The sequence below is a fragment of the Eretmochelys imbricata genome, chromosome 26 (genome assembly GCF_965152235.1).
Source record: "Eretmochelys imbricata isolate rEreImb1 chromosome 26, rEreImb1.hap1, whole genome shotgun sequence".
NCBI lineage: Eukaryota > Metazoa > Chordata > Testudines > Cheloniidae > Eretmochelys > Eretmochelys imbricata.
In genome coordinates this window covers 6753717-6765153 of record NC_135597.1, presented here as the reverse complement: position 1 = coordinate 6765153, position 11437 = coordinate 6753717, and positions in this window count along the sequence as shown.

The following is an 11437-nucleotide window of genomic DNA, read 5'->3' as shown; positions in this document are numbered from 1 at the left end:
TGTTCATTCATGAAGATAAATTCCTTCCTGACCCACAAAGACAAGATGGGTGAGGTAATATATTTTATTAGACCAACTTCTGTTGGCAAGAGAGACAAGCTTTTGAGCTTACAGGGAGCTCTTCTTCAGGTCTGGGAAACTAACTCAGAGTGTCATTGCTAAATACAAGGTGATTGTTTAGCGTAAGGAGTTAATACATATTTCAAGGGACCATTCAAGGTACACAGCCCCAATACAATATATTTCTTGTGAGCTGTACACAGAGAGGAAGGCTGTTAGGAGGCTCAGTTTGTGCACCATCAGAGCAAACTACTACACCAAAATGATTCTGTGGACTAGTACATGCAGGTCCATGACCTTCCCAAATCAGATAATGAGAATAGAAACATAGTGTCCATATTACAATGACTGAGCAAGTTTTATTAGGCATTTTAATGCCCAGGCAAGTCAGTTAATTCATAATTGGTTTGAACTGGCAGCCTCACAAGCTCTAGCATTCTCTGCCTGCAGCTGAGTGCCATACAAAATTCTTGCCTGACTTTAAAAACTTTAAAAGGAATCAAAGGAATAGTTTCCAGTCTGATCTTAGCTCCTAACAGCCCCCACTGATCATTCTAATTTAGGAACAAAGGTACAAGGGAGCTGGCTTTTAGAGGGTAAGATTTGTCCCATGGAAATGAGTAATTATTACAGGTGAGGAGAAGCAAAAGCAAATTCCACTGTCATTTGTGCATTGAGGCAACATGATGTATAGGCATTTCCATGGCATTCCACGCTAGAGATTATACAACTGATCTCAGCACACCCCTGGGAGCCATTCCCATCCTCACGCTGCAGATGGGGAACCGAGGTGCAGAAAGTCAAATAGGGGACTTGGTGACAAACTCTGTGCATCTGATTCTGCACTCACTCTACACCTTGAAAAAGCTTAGGCCCCAATTAAGCAAAGAACTTAAGTGGGTACTTATCTGTAGGCCCATGATTAAGTCCATCCCTATTCCGCAAAACACCTGACCAAGCACATGCTTAAAGCTAAGTAAGCGCTTTGCTGGAGCTACCTGGTATAAAACCAGTGTAAGGGAGAGGAGACTCAGCCCCTGTATTCTCCCTTTGAGTCAAGTTCTCAGCAAGGTTCAAAATTAATCATGATAAAGTATAATAATTAATAACAAGTGTCTGTATATAAAGAGCCTGAAAACTCCTGGATGTTTATAGCTACATAACTAAACAGGTATAATTTAAACAAAAGCAAAGGCTGCGTGGTCTCATCAATGAAAACCAGAGCTGTAGCCCGATCCAAAAGCCCTTTGAAGTTGGCAGAAAGACTCCTTTTGATTTAAATGGGTTTTGGATTGAGCCCATAGTCCAGGAATCACAGTAGCAGCCGTGTTAGTCTGTATTCGCAAAAAGAAAAGGAGTACTTGTGGCACCTTAGAGACTAACAAATTTATTTGAGCATATGCTTTCGTGAGCTACAGCTCACTTCACCGGATGCATTCAGTGGAAAATACAGTGAGGAGATTTATATACACACAGAACATGATAAAATAGGTGTTATCATAAGGAGATGTGTAAGGAGAGTGATCACTTAAGATGAGCTATTACTAGCAGGAGAGCCGGGGGGGCGGGGGGTGGGAGGGTGAAGCTTTTATTTGTACTTTTGTAGTGATAATCAAGGTGGGCCATTTCCAGCAGTTAACAAGAACCTCTGAGGAACAAGGGGGGAGGGAGGGAGGAATAAACATGGGGAAATAGTTTTACTTTGTGTAATGACTCATCCACTCCCAGTCTCTATTCAAGCCTGAGTTAATTGTATCCAGTTTGCAAATTAATTCCAATTCAGCAGTCTCTCGTTGGAGTCTGTTTTTGAAGTCTTTTTGTAGTAATATTGCGACTTTTAGGTCAGAGATCAAGTGACCAGAGAGATTGAAGTGTTCTCCGACTGGTTTATGAATGTTATAATTCTTGACATCTGATTTGTGTCCATTTATTCTTTTACGTAGAGACTGTCCAGTTTGACCAATGTACGTGGCAGAGGGGCATTGCTGGCACATGATGGCATATATCACATTGGTAGATGTGCAGGTGAACGAGCCTCTGATAGTGTGGCTGATGTGATTAGGCCCTAGGGTGGTGTCCCCTGAATAGATATGTGGACACAGTTGGCAACGGGCTTTGTTGCAAGGATAGTTGTTCCTGGGTTAGTGGTTCTGTGGTCGAAACAACAGACTGGACTTCTACATAGAGTGCTTCCGCCGACGTGCACGGGCTGAAATTGTGGAAAAGCAGCACCACTTGCCCCATAACCTCAGCCGTGCAGAACACAATGCCATCCACAGCCTCAGAAACAACTCTGACATCATAATCAAAAAGGCTGATAAAGGAGGTGCTGTCGTCATCATGAATAGGTCGGAATATGAACAAGAGGCTGCTCGGCAGCTCTCCAACACCACTTTCTACAAGCCATTACCCTCTGATCCCACTGAGGATTACCAAAAGAAACTACACCATTTGCTCAAGAAACTCCCTGAAAAAGCACAAGAACAAATCCGCACAGACACACCCCTGGAACCCCGACCTGGGGTATTCTATCTGCTACCCAAGATCCATAAACCTGGAAATCCTGGACGCCCCATCATCTCAGGCATTGGCACCCTGACAGCAGGATTGTCTGGCTATGTAGATTCCCTCCTCAGGCCCTACGCTACCAGCACTTCCAGCTATCTTCAAGACACCACTGACTTCCTGAGGAAACTACAATCCATCGGTGATCTTCCTGAAAACACCATCCTGGCCACTATGGATGTAGAAGCCCTCTACACCAACATTCCACACAAAGATGGACTACAAGCCGTCAGAAACACTATCCCCGATAATGTCACAGCAAACCTGGTGGCTGAACTTTGTGACTTTGTCCTCACCCATAACTATTTCACATTTGGGGAGAATGTATACCTTCAGATCAGCGGCACTGCTATGGGTACCCGCATGGCCCCACAGTATGCCAACATTTTTATGGCTGACTTACAACAACGCTTCCTCAGCTCTCGTCCCCTAATGCCCCTACTCTACTTGCGCTACATTGATGACATCTTCATCCTCTGGACCCATGGAAAAGAAGCCCTTGAGGAATTCCACCATGATTTCAACAATTTCCATCCCACCATCAACCTCAGCCTGGACCAGTCCACACAAGAGATCCACTTTCCTGGACGCTACGGTGCTAATAAGCGATGGTCACATAAACACCACCCTATACCGGAAACCTACTGACCGCTATTCCTACCTACATGCCTCCAGCTTTCACCCTGATCACACCACACAATCCATCGTCTACAGCCAAGCTCTATGATACAACCGCATTTGCTCCAACCCCTCAGACAGAGACAAACACCTACAAGATCTCTATCAAGCATTCTTACAACTACAATACCCACCTGCTGAAGTGAAGAAACAGATTGACAGAGCCAGAAGAGTACCCAGAATTCACCTACTACAGGACAGGTCCAACAAAGAAAATAACAGAACGCCACTAGCCATCACCTTGAGCCCCCAACTAAAACCTCTCCAACGCATCGTCAAGGATCTACAACCTATCCTGAAGGACGACCCATCACTCTCACAGATCTTGGGAGACAGGCCAGTCCTTGCTTACAGACAGCCCCCCAACCTGAAGCAAATACTCACCAGCAACCACACACCAAACCACAGAACCACTAACCCAGGAACCTATCCTTGCAACAAAGCCTGTTGCCAACTGTGTCCACATATCTATTCAGGGGACACCATCGTAGGGCCTAATCACATCAGCCACACTATCAGAGGCTCATTCACCTGCACATCTACCAATGTGATATATGCCATCATGTGCCAGCAATGCCCCTCTGCCACGTACATTGGTCAAACTGGACAGTCTCTACGTAAAAGAATAAATGGACACAAATCAGATGTCAAGAATTATAACATTCATAAACCAGTCGAAGAACACTTCAATCTCTCTGGTCACTCGATCTCTGACCTAAAAGTCACACAATATTACTACAAAAAGACTTCAAAAACAGACTCCAACGAGAGACTGCTGAATTGGAATTAATTTGCAAACTGGATACAATTAACTCAGGCTTGAATAGAGACTGGGAGTGGATGAGTCATTACACAAAGTAAAACTATTTCCCTATGTTTATTCCCCCCCCCCCGTTCCATCCCCCCCCCCCCCCGCACTGTTCCTCAGAGGTTCTTGTTAACTGCTGGAAATGGCCCACCTTGCTTATCACTACAAAAGGTTTTCTTCGCCCCCTCTCCCCCCGGCTCTCCTGCTGGTAATAGCTCATCTTAAGCGATCACTCTCCTTACAGTGTGTATGATAACACCTGTTTTTTCATGTTCTGTGTGTATATAAATCTCCTCACTGTATTTTCCACTGAATGCATCCGATGAAGTGAGCTGTAGCTCACAAAAGGTTATGCTCAGATAAATTGGTTAGTCTCTAAGGTGCCACAAGTACTCCTTTTCTTTTAGTCCAGGAATGAAAACACCCACATCTTTTCCCCAAACCCACAATACAGTAAAAGACACAAATCCTGAAACAACAGTGAATTGAAAAGGAAACAAATCACAGCAACGAAATGAAGTTGTACTTTGTACGGAGGGAGAGTCAGTATGGACGGAAAGGCTAAGGAAGGAATGAGTAGGTATATGATAAGATCAATGCAGAAAGTTTGGTATTAGACCTAGTTAATCAAGAGCTCTGGGGTGGGTTTGTGTTTTACTTTCAGGTTTTTTTGGTTCACGTATCGCCTATTGTCATAAAGAGTTGACAACAAATGAGCTTCGTTATAATAAACAAAATGGAACCAAAATAAAATTAAATTGTTTAAAGAATAAAAGTCAGGGGAAAAAACAAATCTGTAACTGAAAGAAAATAATTGTCAAATATTTAGATGAAAAGCCTTAATGTATGCCTGTAAAGGTTACTGGTCTCATTTTAAATAGCATAGCAGATGAGGACCAATGAGCGATCATTATTATTAATAATTATCTGTATTATGTTAACAGGTAGCACTTTCTTTCAAATGCATGGATGGCTCAGGAAAACGAAAATGGATTTTTACCAAATTTTCCTCCCACAAAATATACATTTTCAGGTTGAAAAAAGGAATGCTAATTTGTAGGATTAATTATTATATACTAATTAGTATTGTTATCATTATTCCTAATAATAATATGTCTTTACTGATTTAAAAACAAAGATACAAACTTAAGCATTAAATAGCAACTACATGACAGGAAAATCCTCCCACCACTCTACACCTCCTTACCAATCCCATCTTCCTTTCCCTATCACATCTGAATCACAAGAAATTCAACACAGATCTATGTACCTATCTCAAGGAAAAACCAATGGTTCTTCTCATAGCTCTGGACAGGATATATTTCCCAGCAGTGATAAATGCAGCCACTTTAAAGCTTCTCTGCCACTTAGTGGTTACAAAAAGCATTACTTTCTTTCTCGGCACTGTGCTGAGATCGGCTCTGTTTGCATACAGAGTTTGTACAGGGATGATGGTAATCTCAGTTCTAGTCAGGAGCAGAGCTGTGTCACTCTTTCCAAGAAATATTTAACGTAAGAATTCCCCCCGCATAATTCTGACAAAATGCTGATGCCCCGATGGCTCTTTGAAGGGAATAAATCCCCATCTGTCGAAATATTTACCCCCGGGTTAAACTAACAATGTCTAAATCCAGTTGACAACATTCCATTTCACAGTGCAGATACTTGGGACAGATGTTCACATTTGAATGGAAAAGAGAAGCTTAGCCTGTGGCTTCTATTCCTGGATGAAACTGACTCTGTGTGAGCCGTGGCAAGTCACTCCAGCTCTCGGAGCCTTAGTTTTCCCCTTGCAAGTGGGGATAACAACACCTGCCTATGTCACAAGTAGGTCATGTAGGCCAAAATTCTCAACATTAATCCAAGTGGTCTCATTTTATTTACAGACAAGCTGGGCATCTGCAGCTCTCATTCCAGTCACCCAGGTCCAAATTCTGTTTCCACTTACACTGATGTAAATTCCCAATGGCATCAGGAAGTTACACCCAATTTACATGAGAGAAAGAGCAGGGTTTGGCCTTTACTGTGTAACACGAGATGGGCCACAACTGAAAGATTTTGTTCACAATCCCCTGAACTGTGGTCTGGAGAAAAAAATGAATCCTAGATCCAAACTAGGTCAGGTTTTGATTTTGTGAAACTGAAAGCTGATGGCTGACGGCTTGCAAAACTAATTGTTTCTTATTGAGAAGAAAGAAAACCAGGACCCGTCACCCGAAGTCCTCCCCTACTCTGGCAGTCGTGATAAATTGGAACCTAGACCCTTTTTGGTTTCGAGCATGGGGTTTGCAAAATTAAAACATGATTGATGAGGTTTTGCACAACCAAAATTCAGACTCCTGGGCCCATCCCTGAATTTAGTCTGTTTATTTCGAACTGCACAGTAACAAACAGAGAAGGGTTGAGGGCAGAATTAGACTACTGAAATGGTTTAAAGGGGCAAGTGAACTTGGACATTTCCTCTCTACCTTTGTTCCAGCAAATATCATCAGAAAGTCACTAGTGTCTGTTTTGTAGCTCTTGTGTTAGCAGATTAATTCATCATGGCATAACACTAGGGGCTGGAATGAAACACAAGTTCTTAGCAGACAGACAAGGCCCCTGGGAGAGCTGGGAATAGGACCACCTATACTACCAGAGATCACTAACAGTAACACTTTAGCTAGGTAAACATTCCTGCTGAATCATGTGTCTTTCCTACCAGCATGGATCAGAGAAGAGAAAACCTTATGAGGCTGTTACCTAGTTAGCCCCAGATCTTGTTTTCCTATCTGCACAGCAAGGGTTAGGAATAGAATTCACCTTTCTTAGTGTAAATCAAGATTTGGTTAGGGAGGATGGGGCTAGAGAACTTGTCACTGAGGCGAGAGTTGGGAGAGGACAAGAAGATAGCCCCTTCCCCAAGTTTATCTGCCACGGTTGGGAATTAGACTAGGCCAGAAGACAATGGAGGACATGTGTGCGCTCATGGAGAGGAGGTTGCTGGTGTAACATCCTGGCAAAGTTTGGGTCACCCTCCCTTCTAGTGGCTCTTCCACTAGGGGATAATAGTTTACTACTGCTACTACCGCCATCAAGTGGTACTCCTTTAGCTCAGATGGTAGTGTTCAGTGCTGTAGTGCGGAAGCTCCTCAGTGCAAACCCTGCTGCTCAACCATATGGAGGGTCACTGTGTGGCCCATGTGCAAACCCAGCCCTGACTGTGGTTTGACTCTTTCACATAAACAAGGCTGGTGGTAGAGGAGAAAATGGCAAAACAGCTAAGAAAAAGAAACATGGAGTGATGCTGAGGTTGTGACACAGCCATATATACGGTGGTTCCTCCTTTAATGTGTCCTAAACTCAGGGCCTCATGTTACCACCATGGCCGAATATATACAAGCTCTTAAGAATATTGTGGGTGCTGAATCTGCATTGAAAAGACATTTTCCAGGTGACTGATTGGAAGGAATTTCTGAATCTAATTTTAACAAAGCAGTTCATACGTGCTAAATCCTTGCTGTGAGGTATCACCTTACAAAACCACCTATCAGCTCACAGTTGCTTGGCACCCGGTGCTGAATACATACTTGCAACACATTAATGGGCAACAATGCCTTATGTATGAAGGATGTATAGCCCAGCAGCAGCACAGGAGCATGTGGCTCTGTCCCACTTCAAGTAGCAGATTTGAGGGAGATGAGCTTCAGCCTTTGGAAAGTTCTTTGCAACCACATGGCTTCATACAGGTTATCCCTTCTCTCATACAGAGCCTTGGCTAAAGAGCTGCTGTTGCTCCATAGCAAATGGCCTAGCTACACCATGATTTTAAAGATGGCTATTTAGAAACAAGAGAAGGTGTTCAACCTCCAGGTCTTTGGTTCAATTCCGGACTCTGTCGGTAGCATCCTAAAATTGTTAGCATCTGATGGTTGTTCAGTGGTCTGTCTGAATTGGTGGGTCTCATTCTAGTACGCACTGGGTAGGTCTCTCTCTCTCTAAGTATATTTACATAGTCCTTCTTGTGGGCAGTCATACCAGAGATACCAAGGATAGCAGGCCATGAAGAGAGTCTTTTCTTTTTATCAATAAAAGATACGTAGTGTGAGCATTTTCTGCCCTGTTTTGAATGAGATACATTATGATCTTTACCGCCTGCTATAAACTGTATCTAAGTGGCATCTTTATAATTGTTCTTTATTGGTATTACAATAGCACCTAGAGATCTCAGCCCAGAGCAAGGCGTATGTGTACTGTGTGCTGCACAGACACACAATCCCAGCCCTGAACGGCATAAATCTAAATACACAAGATGGACAAAGGGCTGGAGGGGAAACAGAGGCACAGATGGTAAAATCACTTCCCCAAGGTTACACGATGAGTTTTATGGCAGAGATGAAAATAAAACTATCTTCTCCTAGTCCAGTGCCCTATCCACTAGATAACACTGTCTCTCTGGTTTTATATATCAATTTTTCGTACCCATCTTCACCAGCCAGCATTCCCTTTCAGTCTGCAGGTGACCCTGTTGGGGAAGACTGTGCACATTGGTAAGGCAGCATGAATTTGTGAATAGCAAACAACTGGGAAACAAACTGTAAGATGTGGGATACTGTGCCTTTAAGAAATAAATAATGGCCTCCAACGCTGAGCAAGGAGAAGTGAGAACTCTTCCTATTAATTGACCAAGTGCCGGAGGAGATTTGCCAAAGTGTCTCTGACGGGGCAAAAGTGCCAGGATGTCATGTTTAGAGACACCACAGAAAAAACAGAGGGAGGTTACTGTGTCAATCTCTTGCCCAGCAAAGATGGAAAAGCAGCTGAGTATACAACCCCGCCCCAGGCAGTCATGCAAATGGGTAAGAATGGAAACAGTGTTTGACTGAAAACATGATACGCGCACATGTCAAGGAAACTTTCACTGCCCCGAAACTGTCAGCACTGGCATGTTTTATGTTGATTGTAAATTTAAAACATATTTAGCAGATTAATAATGCCATTCTGTAGTGCCTTCCACCTGAGGATCTCAAAGAACATTAATTAAACCTCACAAATTCCTTCAGACGTAAGCAAGGGATATTTAGGGATCCACCATTGAAATGTAGCCACCTCTGGAATAGAACATGATGGCTGTTTAACACAGTACAGTAGCACTCTACACAATATGTTAGTGCAAGAAGTGAAGAAGCCCTTATCGATCTGAAATTGTCGAGTGAATTTAGGTTGGCATTTGTCTCGGATTAAATTGCAAACTCTTCAGAGCAGAGACTGTCTTTTGTGTTCTGTTTGTATAGTGCCTAGCACAGTGGTGTCCTAAACTATGATTTGGGCCTCTAGGCATTCCTACAATAGCATAAATAAAATAATAATAATAATTAGTAGCAGGGTTAATATTCAAACACATACCGAAAGTGCACTGGGACCTTGAATGACCACAACCTGGCTGGATTTTGGTTTCGAATTTAAATGGGTTTCTACCAGCGTGCAGGAGGATGAAATTGGGCTGATGCCCCAGCCCATTATAGAACCATCTGGATAGATGTAGTGTAGATGCCAGTGCACTGTCTACACTAGAGCTTCTACTGCTGATACCACTGGAAGGTATAAAAGAAATCTAGTGTAGATCCATCTTTTGTGAAAGATTCAATTCCACATGGCCTCCAATGAGGGCTGAAAAAGCTCCTACTGCAGTTCTCTGATCTTCCAATGAGTCCTTCAGCAGAAATAGGGAAGATGAGACTTGATATTCCTGCTATTTAAAGTAAAAAAAATGAACCAACTAAACCCATAAATCAACTTGTTTCAACTCGTTTAAATAAAGTTCAAGCTAAAATGGTTCCCAGTCCTGAGTGGCCAGTTTTGTAGACAGGACCAAATAATGGCCTCGATCCCATCAACGTTTATACAAGTGAATTTAATTAGCAGAGAACCGAAATATTTTTGCATGATATATAACCACTGAGTCAGATTACTCATGTACTTAAAATTAAGCCTGGGGGTGCCTGTCAGATTGGGACCCAGATGAGAACAGTGTTTAAATAATTTTGTAAACTAGACAGAACTATTGTTGACACGTATAATCCCTACCGGGATTTATATTTTATATTGTAAATGTTCACATTACCCAAAGCCATGTTTCCCACAAAGATTGACCTCAAGTCACTTCTTATCAAAATAAGACAAACAGCATCTCCACTTAGACACATTTTAAATGTTATGCAAAAATCTTTTAGCTCTCTTCTAATTAGCAGGCTCCCCAACCTAAATTACTGGCTGGAAGATCCATTGGCATTACCAGTAAATAGAAGTGAAGAAAAACAGACACACTTTATCAGATACATTCCAGTCTGGGGTGTGAACTTTATGCTATTATCAACTCAGACATAGGTGATGGGTCCAGTGTTAATGGAAAGACTTACTAAAAAGCCTGTTGATCCAGGTAGAGTGGCTGAATCATAGAAGTGTAGGACTGGAAGGGACCTCAAGAGGTCATCTAGTCCAGTCCCTTGCACTCACGGCAGGAGTATGTAATAAGTAGACCATTCCTGACAATAAGATTAAGGAGACACTACAGTGGCAATTTTCAGAGAAGCAGCCGTGTTAGTCTGTATCCGCAAAAAGAACAGGAGTACTTGTGGCACCTTAGAGACTAACAAATGTATTTGAACATAAGCTTTCGTGAGCTACAGCTCACTTCATCGGATGCATGCAGTGGAAAATACAGTGGGGAGATTTTATATACACAGAGAACATGAAACAATGGGTGCTACTATACACACTGTAATGAGAGTGATCAGGTAAGGTGAGCTATTACCAGCAGGAGAGAAAAAAAAAAAACACCTTTTGTAGTGATAATCAAGGTGGCCCATTTCCAGCAGTTGACAAGAATGTGTGAGGAACGGGGGGGGGGGGGGGGGGGGGAGGGGGGGGGGAGGAAGGGGGATAAACATGGGGAAATAGTTTTACTTTGTGTAATGACACATCCACTCCCAGTCTTTATTCAAGCCCAAGGTAATGGTGTTCAGTTTGCAAATTAATTCCAATTCAACAGTCTCTCGTTGGAGTCTGTTTTTGAAGTTTTTTTGTTGAAGAATTGCAACTTTTAGGTCTGTAATCGAGTGTCCAGAGAGATTACAGTCTTTCAGTGTTCTGTTTATTGGTTCCATTTTAATGATCTGTTGGACTGTGGAATACAATTGAGCTGCATGTCAAATTGTTTAATGTTTATATCCAAGGATGGATTTGCAGATAAAGACCAATACCAAGTGCTCATAAAGACTAAGCAATAAAACTTCTTAAAGTGCATTTGTGAGGACAATGCCTTTGTTAAGATCGCACGTGGATTTG